Source organism: Dipteris shenzhenensis, chromosome 20, assembly GCF_047967505.1.
Source record: "Dipteris shenzhenensis isolate YYH24624 ecotype China chromosome 20, Dip_SZ_1.0, whole genome shotgun sequence".
Classification (NCBI taxonomy): domain Eukaryota; kingdom Viridiplantae; phylum Streptophyta; class Polypodiopsida; order Gleicheniales; family Dipteridaceae; genus Dipteris; species Dipteris shenzhenensis.
The window spans coordinates 28,126,702-28,140,222 of NC_141615.1; positions in this window are offsets into that span (position 1 = coordinate 28,126,702).

Here is a 13,521-nt window from a genome sequence, read left to right on the forward strand (position 1 = left end):
AGAGGGAAGAGGATGAAAAAGACTCCGATGAATTTTGGTATGCACCTCTCCCCAAGCTAGAATTCTCTTAGAACTGGATGCACATTCTGGCCAACATTGATGTCCCAGAGAGAATAGGGTTCCAAGTTACAACGCCTGAACTCGAGAGGTTGACCCCGGTGGTTCCCCTTAGGATGTTCAACATGCTCAAACCCCGCGAGGTGAGCAAGGGGATAATAAGGGTCAAATCATACCTCCATTGGCTAGCATATGTTGGCACCACTACCGCCCATCATGACTTCTCCCCCAACTGGGGAGCCAGGGTAAGCAAGGTAACCTCCCCAATTGGCTCTATAAGTGCCATGAAAGAGCCCCCTTCAGGTCCGAAACTCCCATTATCCAAAAGCTCGGCTTAGGCCAAGAGGACCACTCCCCATGAAGTAATAGAAGAGGAAGGTGGAGAGGAGGATCTTCGACATGCACCAACCCACTCACTACAAGGCCTACACAATTGAGGATGGCAAGATCTTATGCCAACAGGCCAAGAGATCTCAGGAAGACGGGTGCTCCCAAGGATATGACATCCCAGCCACGGTCAAGGAGGTAAAGAATTGTACAACTCAACACAAGGATTGCTCAAGACAGCGAGGAAGCAACACAAGAACCGACCCCTATAATGGGAGAAGTTACACAAGAACCTTCCTCCAAGTTTGAGGGTGAGTCGTCAAAGGATTTTGCACTCATACCATCACCAACGGTGCTGCCCGAACCATGAGAGTAAGTTTCCATGCCGATGGTGGTCACACAAGAACTTGCTTATCTCGTGACAAAAGATCTTCCCGCAAAGGATTGTCACCGCACCAATGCACCTCTATCAACCAGAATGAGACCCAAGTTAAACACGAGCTCTACATGGCTGTTAACATGCTACGCGACGGTGCAACATTCATCTCCACCGCATTCCACATGATAATCGAGTCTAGGTCTAGGTGAGTTTGTAAGGTAGGCATATCACCACAATGCACCCGCAGCTCACAAGTCACCTCCCTGCACATACACCCACACGTATTCACGATCAACACTAGGTGATTATGGTTAGTACGTCCATTCTGCATTTTTTGTATTCTTGCATGCTTACCTCATAGTCCACACGTCTCATCCATACACCTCATGTTCACAACCATCCTTTCATGACCTTTTTCCCCCCCACCTCTCTCTCTCTCTCTCTCTCTCTCTCTCTCTCTCTCTCTCTCTCTCTCTCTCTCTCTCCTATTCTTCCCTTTCCCCACCCCCTGTCCTTTCCACTCTCCCCCTTCCTCCCCTTCTTTCCTTTTCTCCTCTCTCTCAGTCAGCATACTGCTATCCCACCGACCATTTGTGTTCTGCTATCCCGCCTGCCATGCTATCCCGTCAACCATTGCCATTCTGCTATCCCGTCGACCATTGCCATTCTGCTATCCCACCGACCGTTGCCATTTTGCTATCCCACCAACCATTGCCCTTCTGCTATCTGGTCGGCTATTGCTAGTCTGTTGTCCCGTCAATTGTCGCTATACTGCTATCCCGCGGATTATTGCCCTCTACTCATCCCCATGGTTCATCGCTCTAGTGTTTATCCCACCAATCATCACCATCCTAACAACCTGTCAATCGTCGCCATTTTCTCTATCCCCACAACCCGTCACCTTATGCCATCCCCCCAGTCGTAGGGATAGTGAAATTTATAAAAAGGCCCCCTATCCCCTCGGGTCGTCGCCATAGCAGTTACAGTCAAACTCTGTTGGATCATGAAGCATCGAAGCACTTAAAGATCCAAGAAAGATTCAATATTAGACATGCAAAGTGGGCACATTTGATTGCAAGAATCTTAAATTTTTATCCATCATAGACATTAAATTATGAACAAAGTGGCTGATGCATTAAGCGAAAGAAGGGCAATGATAAAGTGACTAATCAGGTTCTGGAGGCTAGATTGAAGGCTGTAGCTGTAGATAGGAGGAGATCTTGGTTTTATACAAAGCATCAAGAAGGGCGAGGTGGCACTACCATTGGTCTCCTCTCATGCTTTTAAGGAAGTATTGTTCAAGAGATTATTGACACATAGAAGAGATGGGTGGCTTTACAATGTCAAATAAAAGGGGTTCAACCCATTACAATTTCCATTTATTCTCCCATTGGGACCCAAAGTATAGTTCTTACTTGGAATTCCTTAAGTGGGCTAGGTGGTGATGCTATGGTGTTAGGAGATTTCAACATGGTGGTGAATAGGAAGGACAAGTGGTAGGATAAATGTTCAATTATTAGAGGGTTTGAGCTCCAAGCTTGGGAAAAGGTTAAAATTCAATTCAATTGGTTTATGCCCTCCCTTCAAGGGAATTCATCTAGGGAAATAATCAAGTAGGGGATAATAGAAGAGAGGCAAGATTGGATAGAATTTATGTATCCCATAATGTGATTAGTAAAACCATCAAGTATACTAGACATATTTTCTCCTCTCTTACCTTATTAGACCACAAACCAATACTATTAGTTTGTGACTTTAGGATAGGCTTAAGAGCACCTCCTTGGTTCAAGGCTGACCCCACACTATTTAAAAACAAGCATGTGCAAGCACAGATTAGCACAATCTAGAATGCCTCTTTTGCATAGGATAGACTAGTTGATGACTCTTGGAAGTATGGAGTGGAAGGAACAAAGAAACTTCCTAAGAATGCCAAAAAAATCAAAGCCAAAATAAGGGCAAGAAGACTAGATGAAATCCAGGTTGACATTTCTCACCTTGAACAGTTGGTTAGGCAAGGTGATATTAGGCTCAAGAGGATGTGCTTGTAGCTAAGAAAGCCCTCAAGGAGAAGATTAAGCTAAATCAGAAGAGAGAGTCATAGGATGGGAAGATAGATAGTCCCACAAAAGAAACTTGAAGCCAATTAGAATGAAAAGATCCAATGAAGAGATCCTTTTCCTCAAAAGAAAGGGTTCCACTTTGGTAACCTCCTTGGAAGAGAATTAGGAGCTGATCTAGCACCACTTTTACCTCTTGTGTGGTTGCTAATGTAGATATAGCAAGGGCTAGATTGAAAGGCCAACAAGTTGGATAAAATACTATCCAAATCTTTGACAATTTTTACCTAGAGACTCCTTTAACTCTTAAGGAGCTAAAAGAAGCTGTGGATGTCACGGTGGCTGAGGGGAAGACTCTTGGGGAAGATGGTCTTCCCATAGAATTTTATAAATTTCTTTTGGGCCGAGTACATCCTTACCTTCTGCTAGTTTAGTAGGAAATCTTGAGAAAAGCACAACTACCTCACCATTTGAATAGGGGGATAATCAAACTAATCCCTCACTATCTTAATTGCTGCTATAGGGGCACCATTCTTGTTTTGAATAGAAAGAATTTAGTTGGGTGGGATCCAAGTCTCTCTCCCCTATTCCTACACCTCCATCCCACTCTAAAGAGATATTTAGGGTCTTAAATACCATATCTAGGCTCACCGATAGTAGGAACTACTAGCAAAATATATTCACTAGAGTTTGGAATGATGGTTGATTCTACACAGGGTTGCATGAACAATTGCTAGGACTCTATCCATTACTAAAGGTGATGGAAATTGCAAGAGATGTCCTTGCCCGCAAGGATGACATTTGTAACTTTCCTAAATGCCACGAGAGTTTGGAAGATTGTTCAACTTCAGTTTGGGGAACCTAGTAATTGGAAAATTGTTCTCCTAGGAGTCGCCACCAAAGCTAAACAAGATATGTAGATTCAAATTAGTTCTCATGCTCTTTGGTTCATTTGGGTCACTATAAATGATTTCCAATACAATGATGTGCTGTTTAATGTGGCTAGACAAGAAGTAGAAAGATTGGATGTAATCTTACTTGAATTTTAATTAAGCTCATGATAGCTTAAGAGGATGAATGCTCATGGATGTGACAGCTTTGATGACCTAGGCTTTAAGCCTACTCTTGCATCAAAATATGTGCTGCATTAAAACATGTTGGGGCTACTACTAGACTAGGGAGCTTTACTTTTAAGGAATATGAACTTTGAAGACCAGGATGTTGCTGAACTAGATGTGGTCCAGGTTTTTGTTTTTTTTGTAATAATCAATCTTTTATCAGCTCATTGGGAGACTTATGATAGGAAAGACATTATATAAATCTGATGATATAATATAAACTTAATTTTATTTTTTCCCAAAAGAATTTGTCCTTGATGATTGGGATCATGACATCTTTGACGTTAAATTTTATTTAGTTAATTTTGGTAAAGCTGCTTTTGCATCCCATGATGATTACTTTTCCTTAGAGACTTTTGCTTCTTTGGGGTCAATGCTACAAGTTGAGATACTACTAGAATTTTGAATCTATATTTATTGCCTATTATGATCTTCCACAAGTTAATCTTGGGTTGAAATATGTTGAAAGCTGAAAAGCTCGAGCTTCCCCTTGGGCGATAGTTATTGTTGTCTCGATTTGTTGTGCTTTTCAAAAGAGATTATGTCATCATGAGTTTTCATTTATGCTTATCTCAAATAGGAATTCATATAAACTAGCTATATTATCTCACATGTCATTACAAACTTAAATCAGACCTACAATATCTATATTAACGATCATTATGGAGTTTTTATCAGCTTCTCTAACAAATAAATGGATATAGCTTATCATATGTAGCTACGAACTATTGAAGAATAGATCATTGGTATACTCCTCCATGTACAATTGGTGGGACATATGTGTATATGTTGTATAGATGATGTATATGGTTAGAAACACGGAACAAGTGAAGTCAAAAGCTCAAGATGGTTGCTTATATAAGCTCAAATGTTGAGTGAGTGACCAGGTAAGTATGTATAGGATCTAGAACAAGTATATCTAAAGCTAGGACTCCTCAAGTGAATGAGGCACCAAGGTATTTTACCTGTATAGCTTGATTATCAAGAGAATTTGGATGTGTGATAATTTTGGTGTGTTTTGACGTGTGGATCAAACCAATAGAGAGCAACAGGCCTAAGAACAACCAAAGCTGGCAAAGCAAAGAAGAAAATGCTTGAAGACTCCCGATAAGTATCTTGGGCTCTCTATGGATGGTATGGATCAAAAGAAGACCTATTTGCTATACTTCATGAGATTTTTAAAAGATATGAAGGAAGAGGCATTTGTGCAAATGCATCTCATGGGATGTCTCTTGTATCATAAAAAGCTCCAAGTTAAGGTTTTTGTCAATTATCCAAAGTTGCATAATGATTCAAATCTATCAATAACAATAACTCATCACATTCTCATGGCATGGGAAGGTTGCCTTCCAAGAAAACTATATATCTCGGTTGACAATACATCAAGGGAAAACAAAAACTAGACATTTCTTATGTACATGTGTATGCTTCTGGATAAGGGAGTTGTTGATAAGACAAAAGTTGGATTCCTCCTGGTTGTGGTCATACTCACGATCAAATACATCAAATGTTTAGTACATTCTCTAAGAAGCTTGGAAGAAATGATGCATTCACTTTGGTAGAGGTGATGGATTATGAAAGAATCATATACTCCACGGCCTGTGACATCTATCAGTTGAAAGAGACCTACGATTTCAAGCGATTATTCAATATGGACCAGGTGAGCAATGTTGTACCAAGAAATTGAATTACTTGAGCTTTCAACATAGAGAAATCGTAAAGAAAAACATAGATTAAAGAACATATCTATATTGCAAGCAATACACCTCTTCTCTAGATTGGGTACCCATGGATGACTTGCAATTTCTACCTTTCATTCTAGTCCATGAAATTCATGCTTCACTGCAAGAACCTCTAGCGATTGATAGTGAGGTGAAGCGGACAGAAGCTAAAGGAAAAGATGTGGACTATGAAAGGTTCATGTCTGAGATGAAGAAGTTTGATAGAGAAGGCACAAAACATACTCTAGAAGTGTAGATAGTATAATGAGGTGAAATTCTTTCCTTGAACACGAAACCCTTATCCTTGATTGGTTCAAGAGTAACGATACTACTTTGTGCAATGATTTTGCATGAACAACATCCTATCCTACTTTAGGACAAGCTGTAAGATCTCAAATTCTATCACTTGAGGCTGAAGCTTTAATTAATCTGTCTGCATGAGAGATGTACTTTGGTGCATGAAGATCTTGTCAAAGACAAGAGGAGCTCACTAAAATGTGGGCAAATTTTGTCTCAATTTTGTACAAGATTTGAATGTTGTATCCATTATTGCAATCCCCTATTGAGTAAAAGTTGTAAGAAGGATCATAAGGGAGTTTTCATAGAGAAATCTACCCTACAAGTGGGTTTCTTCAAAAGCCATCCCATTATGTTATTCACCATCCCCAAAGATTCATGTAAATATTTGTATATGAAATAGGTGTTCCTATAATACTTTGCATATTTCTAAGTGAATCTATGTTTTCTTCCAATCCATTTTTGCCATACTTTTACATAGGGGACGAGCATTTTCTGAGCGAAATCTTCCGAGCGTCCGAGCAAAGGAAAAAAAAAGCTTCCAACTATGCATAAATATGGCAAAAATCGATCAGAAGAAAACATAGTTTCACTTAGAAATATGCAAAGTATTATAGCAATGCCTATTTTATACAAAAATCTTTAGGTGAATCTGTAGGAATGGTGAGAGCATAATGGGATGGCTTTTGAAGAAACCCACACGTAGAGTAGACTTCTCTATGAAAATTCCCTTATGATCCTTCTTACAACTTTTACTTAATAGGGGGTGACATTGAAAACCCTCTCTCAACCTATCTTCATGAAAGAGTTTCTTCAAAGAAAACTCATTGAAGTAAGCCATCCAGGTAGTTTCGCCAGCGAAACCCCTTTGAAGCAAGTCTCCCAAGGTAGTTTCGCTGGCGAAACTACCTTGGACAGCACTTTTAAAAGTGACATAACTTTCATATCCAATGTCCAAATATAGTCATTCAACCACTCAAATTGATCGGAACACCCCATTTGAGCACATCTATGGAGTTATATTTTGGAAAATCTTTCATATATAGTATTAAATATTACATGTATTTTATGAGAGTGATATATAAGCCCAAGTTAATACTTATTTATAGTAATTTAAACTTCTTTAGAAACATGTCCATAAATATGCTATAAAAACACTAAAAAGATATTGCCATATGATATAAATGTGTTAATAAGTAATTATATATGCATAGTATTATTACATTGAGAGTGATTATGAGGAATGTTTCTTAAAGGAATCAACACTTTTTTAAGGTAATAACAGGGGTACAAAGGGATGTCTCTAAATAAGAAAATTATGTTGTGTAAAAATGAATGAGTGACTAGTCTGTATATTTTTATGATAAAGGGATCTAGTTCTAGTGAAAATAAAAGTGTAAAAACCATGTTTCCTAAAGAAAAACATTTTTAAAAATCTCTTGAAAAACACGCTCGGATAAACCTGCTCATAGGTTTTTGCTCGTAAAATTGACGCATCCCTTTTACATAGTTGGAAGCTTTTTTTTTTTCCTTCCCTCGGATGCTTGGATGATTTCGCTCGAAAAATGGTCGTCCCCCTGAAGAAAGATTGTTGGTCTCACAAAAGAAAAAGGAAGGAGATGGGCAATAAGAGAATATGCTAGTGTGTTGCAAGATGCCTTAATTAGTTCATTGGATACTATCATTGATGCATGGATAGTGGACTTAGGGGCTTCATTTCATGCTACCTCATAGGAAATACTTTCAAGTCTATGTTCCAGGTGATTTTGGAGTTGTTCATTTAGATAATGACCAAGCGTTGAAGGTTGTTGGAAAGGGCAAGGTGTTGATAAATTTGCAAAATGGAAACTAATGGTTGTTGAAGGAGTAAGGCATGTTCCTAAAGGAGGCAGGTGTATAATCGTGGTCCTTTATGTGGACGACCTTGTCATAACAGGAAACCATGAAGACAAGATCTGCAGACAAAGCATTTTCTAGGAAGAGAGTTTGAAATGACAGACCTCAAACTGATGCATTTCTATTTGGGGTTTGAAGTTTGGCAAGAGCCAAAATAGATCTTCATCTCATAGCTGAAGTATGCTGGACAGATACTGAAGGCATTTGGCATGGCTAAGTGCAAGACAGTTGGCACCCCTATGGAGGTTGACGTGAAGCTCTCAAATGAGGATTCATCACCACTGGTGGACGAAGCGAAGTACATAAGGCTTGTGGGCAGTTTGATTTACTTGTACAGCACGCAGCTGGACATCAGTTTTGCTGCTGGTGTACTAAGCAGGTTTTCCAATAAGCCCCGGGAGAACCATTGGAGGACAGGGATGCGGGTGCTGAAATACATCAAAGGCACACTTGATTATGGCATCACCTATACCAAGGGCAACATCTTGACTGGATTCTGTGACTTGGATTGGGCAAGAGACGTGGACAGCAGGAGATCAGTGATAGCTTACTATTTCTCACTTGGATCTGGAGCTATGTCATGGGTCAGCAAGAAGCAACCCATAGTTGCTCTTTCTTCTACCAACGCTCACTACGAATCAACATGTTTTTCTTCTTGTGAGGCAGTGTGGTTGAGGAGGATTTTAGGGGACATGGGTGCAGTGCAGAACAAGCCTACACAGTTATCATGTGACAATCAAAGTTGCATGGCGATTGCAAAGAACCCTGTGTTCCATGCTCGTACAAAACACATTGGGATTCAATATCACTTTGTATGCGAGCTCATCATGGATAGAGAGGTCGACTTGGTGTACCATCCGACTATAGAGAATGCTGCGGACATCTTCACGAAGGCTCTTGGAAGAGACTTGCTGGAGAGGCATCTTCATCGACTTGGCATTGGGCCGAAAAAGTAAGTCACTTGCGGGTGGACATTGAGGGGGGGTGTTAGATATCAATGCCCCACTCTCGTGTAACTACGCGGGAACCAGCTAACTGTACTTGTAAGCCCCCCATATGAGGAGAATGCATTTGAGTAGCTCGGTTATCCGGTAGGTCCAGGTTTGGACACCAGATGGGGGCCATGTGTGGCCTGATGGCTGAACGAAGTTGGCACACTGTTAACTAGGCTACACGCAAGTGCGGGAAGGCATCCCATGACTGACCGCATCGAGGGTAGACGGAGCATTTCTCGGGGCAACCCACTCTCGAGTTGCGGGGCCCATTTGGAGCCCCAGATGATCTCGGATGGCTCTGGGCCGAACGGGAATCGTAGGTCAGTTGCTCTATTTTGCGCCACGATTCTATCGTGTGGTCAGTGGCCTATTTCAGGATCGACCCCCAGTCGGCTATTTTGGGCGGACTGGGTTGGTCACCCAATTGGGTCTAATTGACTACGACTGGTGGCTATATAAGAGCAAGCCCGTGAAGCCCATTTCATCACTGGCTACAGCAACCCTGATTCCTTAGCATCTAGCCTCCATCCTGTACTGTTTCCAGCTCGCCATTGAAGCTTCTTTCACAGGAGTGCACGGTTGGGAGGCAGCGCCATCTATTGTATCAATTCTACAGTAATCAAAATGTTTATTCTGCATACTATCTGCTTTTCTCTCTTGCATACGAGATCCTGTTATCTGTTCAGCACAGGCATTGTATTGTTTTCTTATAGTAAGAAAGACGGTTGGGCACGATTGAACAAGGAAGAAGTTATTTCCATTCTGGAAGAGGATGATCGAAAGCAAGAATCCTATGGTCATAAAGTACGGAATAATCTACAAGCAACTAATGTGAAAGATAGCACGTAAAGAAGATCTGAAGTTCTAATTGAAGTTCGACCGAGGTGATCATTACCTTCATGGAGGATCGGGTGGCGAATGTCGGACATAGGAGAACAGGAGACTCCTACTCGAAGAGGTGGCGAATGTCGAACATAGAAGAACAAGAGACTCCTACTCGAAGAGGTCACACTTATTTTACCAAAGCGAGGGTCAAGTCCAAAGCCTTGAGTCAAACTGATATCCAACAACAACAACAAGATGGAGAAAGCAGTGAGGATGTCGACTATGTTCTGAGCAAGGAAGGATCCTTTATGAAGTTCGGAGTATTTAGAAGTGGAGGAAGAAAATCCAAGCCTAGAATGACCTATGGATCATATGTAGCAGCACGAGTTTGTGTTGCAGCCTAAAGAAATTTTTTCAATACATTGCCACCTCAACCAAGAAGGAGACAAACTAGTTAACCATGTCATCATGGCGAATCCAAATCCACTGGTAAAAGCTGCAAAGTTCAAAGGGAAAAAGGGACAAGACCCTAACAAGCATGTAGGGTAATTCAAAACCCGATGGATTGCAAGCGGTTTCCAAGAACTAGCAGACGCAATAAAGGAGCAGCTTGCAGCAACATGCAGCAACAATGGAGGGGAAAGCAATGAGTTGGTTCATGCAATATGGGCTAACACACTTTGCTACATATGAGGAATTGAAGGTATCTTTCTTGGGAATATTTCACAAGGAAAAAACACCGGAGGCAGTGCTTAAAAGGCTTTAGGAAGATTTGTTAGTGGAAGATTATGCACAAAAATTCAAAATTTTATATCAAAGGTTGGCAGCACTGTAGAGGCCTTTTGAAGAACAGTTGGGAGACTATTTCTGCAAAGGGCTCAACAGGGAATTGCGGACCACAGTAGCAGGCCATGACCAACTTGCTGAAGCAAATGATTTCAATAAGTTGGTGAAAGGTACTCAAAGGGCAGAAAGAAGATCTAGAGCATCAAAAAATAAAGAAAAGAAGGTAAAGAAGAAAAAGCACAATGACTCTGATTGTAAATCAGAAGAAGAGGAAGACTCTGACTCTGATAGTGAGGAGAGTGATAGTTCAGAAGATGATAGTTTCGACAAAGATTTGGATGAGGAAGGAGAAGGAAACAAGAGGAAGATGGACATCGTCAAGGCACTCAGTGTGAATTGTGGTGTAAACATAGAAATGAAAGAGGCATACCCATTGTGAATTTCGCCCCCATTCACGAACACTTGCTAAGAAGATTAAGAGTTGCATTCTTAGATGCAGTATCTGGTACTGTTGATCTCTACATTGAGCAATCCTTATAGAGGTAGTCAACTCCAAACGCAGTGCACAATGCTACTTTGTGTTTGAAGGGGCTGTGGCTAGTGCAAGTTGGGTGTCTTTGTAGGGACAGTCTTTCAAGAAATGATGTCCTTAACATTTAAAGCATGAGACCGGCGAATTAGCCACTCCATTGTATGGACACTCATTATTCTTATGAGGACCCTAACACATATAGCATTGAATCCGTGTCTCCTTATCAAGGTGTTCATATCTCACGCATTTTGTGCATTTTGAGAGAGAAGCATTTGATAGATGGGGATATATTGGTCGTCTTGCATAATATAATGACTTATATAGTTAGATTGACTTATAGTATCACGAGATTGAGAGTAGGTACTCCCACTAAGGGTGCGATCTAGTTCTTCACAATGACTAGGTAGTTCCTCCACCAATACTTAATTCATGGAAGTGATTCGTGGTGGGGATTGAGGTCCTAGAACAGGTGGGGCTAATGGGATATTTGGAGCCCTATAATGCCCTTGGATGGCAGCAATGCTCCTTGGATAGCTAATTGTCCTTGGTTGGATGGATTTGGAGGTGCAGGTAAAGTAAGAGGTGGTCGTTGCTGGTCCATCAACTGGAGAATGACCTTGGGATAATGAGATTGGGATGTATTATGGTTCCCCCATCATGCACAATGCATGTAGTAGAGGAGGGCACTCATTGGTGGGATGGTTCCCACTACAAATTCCACACCATACGTTGTCATGCCTTGGGAATAGGTGGGGATTACAAGGGGATTCATTGGTTGTTCCTCCCTCTAATAGCTGGCTTAACTGACTTTAATATATTGGTAGCTAGTTCCTCCATATTCACACCCTTGTTAAGCGGGGTTGTGTCTCATTGACTTCACGTGAAGTAGTTGCCTTCAAGGTTTGGGATACTTCTGAGGAGGCAAATGTGGTCTTCCCTCCTTGGTCCTTTTCTTTCATGTTGTCATCTAAGCACACAACTCAAATGACGTGGGATTCACGGCAAAAATATGGTCATGAAGCCTTGGATCCCATAATCCAATGAGGAAGCGTGGCAATAATCACTTATCGTTCATCCTCTTGTGAGTCTCATAGTGGGCCTCTAGCAGTATAATCTTGAAGAGACTCGATCTCTTCCTGCTTGACCTCATAGATTGGTTCATTAGGCTCCACTTGGGTCCACTGAGGGGAAAACCCACTATGAAGAACTTTTGCAACGTGTCTCGATTAATTTTCTCCTTTGGATTCAGTGCTCTAATCATTGTCCAGCTTAACATTAAGGCTTAAGCCAAAAGCACCGACCTTATCGAGATCTCCAGTATCACAAAATGTCTCGCAAATCTGTTCAAAATGCTCAACATGGGAGACTAGGCCTCCTTCCCCTAAGAACTTGGTTATTAACTTGGAGATCGTGACACGTTTACATCTAGAAGGATTTTGGTCTCTTCCCACAAATATTAGAGGTGTGGCCCCCCTTCCTAGTTCTTGCACTATGATCCTCATCGCCTCATCAGTAAGTATCGTTTGTGGAGTAGGAAAAACTTGAGGATATGGAGTATGCTCTATATATTAGCAATCCCAATGGAGGGTTCCATGTATTTGGTGGCTGTACAAATGTGAGAATTGAGGATCTTGACCCACTGGGTATCTACATTATGTTTTGGGGTTGGTTGGGCCTAGGGCTGTAGGTCCCCTGGGGAGTGGCATGCTCACCCCAGGCATAGGCCTATAAGGGCCAGTTGTTTGGTATGGCCTCCCATGTTCTGTGACCAGAAAATGAAAGAACTTCTAATGTAGGGGTTCTTTTTTGTGGACATTCTAGATTACTTCTTTGTCCACTTGTTCCGGCATGTGAAACTCTTGAGGGAGATTCGGGAAAACCTCACCCCTATATGGTTGGCTTTCATGAAAGGATGGATATGGTGGTAGTTGATTGCCAATAGATATGATGGGACTTGGTTCCCTAAATATTGCTTCCGACACCAATGATTAGATAGACCCTTGAGGTTCGACTGACACCGGAGGTTCTACCGGCACCCTATTCTGCCTCGCAAATGGGTTTAGTATATGTGTTGGTTCAGTGAGTCCAAGCCTATCCATCACATTGAAAAAGATTTCCCTTAACCTAGCCACTGTAGAAGGGGTATGAGACTGGGGATCATTAAATCTAGTGCTTGGAGCCACTAAGGCTCTAACATTGGGAGGTTCTCCCATGTATCTGACTAAGGTCATGGACTCTTTTGAGCTAGACTGGTCACCTTGTGGTGGTTCATGTAAGGCGTAAGAACCGACTTTCGAGCTTGTTAACCCTAAGGGTGTATAGCTAGATGTGAAAATTGACAAGAGGGTATTTGAAACAATATCCTCATGCTCAGGTTAGCTCCTAGGACTCTTCCTGAACTAGTACATGTGTTGGTTAAAGCAGTTGAGGCCCCAATTTTAAGTTGATTCCGCTTTGACGCAGGGCCAAGGGTGCACCCATTGTGGCTTCCTACTAGGGTAGGGTCTAGGGATAGCATCCCAGCGGGATGC